General features: G+C 37.5%; 1 protein-coding gene across 1 annotated transcript in view; it reads right to left on the reverse strand.

The window, feature by feature from the left end:
* Positions 1-1,995, reverse strand: part of LOC107702534 (UPF0472 protein C16orf72 homolog) — a 17,359-nt gene that overhangs the window by 2,780 nt on the left and 12,584 nt on the right. The window lies entirely within an intron of this gene.

Genomic DNA, 1,995 nt, shown 5'->3' on the forward strand with positions numbered 1-1,995 from the left:
GGGTGGGGGGGGGGGACTCAGCATGAGCATTTCTGTACGTATGTCAGGAATCAGCCCAGCTGCATCAATGTCTCCTAGTGTTTTATGCTCAGTGATGTCAGTCTCTTTTAAAAATAAGAGCTTTTGAATTCAGAAAATGTTATACGGCATCAAGTAGAGAGCAAGTATTTCATATGAGGGAGAAACTGAACAGCAGGTAAATTATTGCTGATGATTAAAATAAGAAGCTTTTAATAATGTAATTATGTAAATGTTACATTAACTTCCAAACAAATTGCACAACACCATAAATTTGTATTCTGCCAGAACAGCAGCATCATATCCTCAGGAACAGCAGCCACTGTTCTTCAAAATATTATTTTCAATCCATAATAGGCAACAAATATACCACCTCAATCATAACTGGCAGGCATGAAGATTTGTTTCAATTGACAGGATTTCCATTGCTAGGCTGGAACTAGACTGAAATGAATTCTACGCTTACAAAATCTTGAGATGGGGTGCATGAAATGATTCAAGAGATGGTAAAATCTCACCAAGGTAGTTAGAAGAAAAATGAGGGACTATAGAAAATACACTTGGACTGAACAATTTCTGGTGAACTTACACACTGAACTTTTGATTGATAAATACAGAACACAGTAAGCAGGCAATCAAACTTGATCTGATCACATGCTTTGAAAACGTCTCACAATAGCCAACTTGCTAAATCAGTCGATATGTAGGCAGTAATCTCCAGTAAACTGAACACACAAACACTCCCTGTTCCTGACAGCTTCTAATAACGTGACTCAAATCATCCACATGACACGTGTGATATCCTCCCCACCACATCATCTCTCATCACCGTAACCAAACAGACAAACTTCTGAATGACTCAAGTTTTGCTATAGCAGACAATGCTGTACACGTCTGTGATGGGTTTAAGGTCTCATTACTGCAATCTATAATACACAACTATTCTAGGCTGTGAATAAGACTTCTACTGTAACAATGAAAGTTTCTGTCAGGAGAGAGGAATAAATCAACAGGATTTTAAAGAACAGGTCATATGGGTTTTTGAAAAATATCTCTTTTGCAGTTTATAACGTAGCTATCCTTAAATGAAAACAATCTGCAAAGTTGTTCATCAAAAAAGTGCATGATAAATATTGTCTCTCAAAAGAGAAAGTCGATTCTAAATCACCTTAACGAGTCGTCATATTTTCGAATCTTTTGCCTGTTACCAGTATACGTCACTGGGTAAGACATTTGCTTAATCCCCACCTGCCCGCGAAATACGAACAGAGTTTGACCTGCCCACAAACACTTCCGCTAGTTAGTGTGTTTACATAATGTTGAGAAGACACTGTGTTCAAGGATTCCACAGAAATACAATTCGAACCTTTTGTTGTGCTCGTCACTTTACCGAGAACTGCTTCTCTAATCTTGGCTTTTATCTTCGTTGGCTTCTAATTTTCTTAATTTGGACTAACAAGCTCTCCAAACCACAACCTGTAAGTACGATTGATACGTTATGTGTACATTTTCAATTGAGTGCTCAAAATATCAAGTTTTTGTGCTAATATGATGTATACCTAGTGCAGCTTTAGGTTTCCAGGTAAAGTACGATATTACTGTCTTACTGAAGTAGTTCTTATAATTCGCTGTGAACCCACTATTTCTTAAGAATGTGTCGATTAATGTAGACTGACATTGTTCTAATTACTTCGTTTAATAATAAAGAATGTAGTGTAGCACACAGACTTTATAATCATTGTGAAATTGCTGTTTATTTTGCTGCACCAGCAGTTATAGGGTTAAGGCGGGAAAGACGAGCGAGTTAGGCTGCTGCGCCTGATACAGCTGTTCTGCGTTCTGATTAAATGTTAAGACAGAGCGTCTTTTGTCTGTCGTTCTTCGAACATTACAGCAGACATATTTTGGTTTACAAACTGTATTGTTTCATCAGTTAGTCACGTTAGCACTCGGCTAACGTATCCACCATTATTGTTT

Source organism: Sinocyclocheilus anshuiensis, unplaced genomic scaffold (genome assembly GCF_001515605.1).
Source record: "Sinocyclocheilus anshuiensis isolate Anshui unplaced genomic scaffold, SAMN03320099.WGS_v1.1 scaffold218, whole genome shotgun sequence".
Taxonomy (NCBI): domain Eukaryota; kingdom Metazoa; phylum Chordata; class Actinopteri; order Cypriniformes; family Cyprinidae; genus Sinocyclocheilus; species Sinocyclocheilus anshuiensis.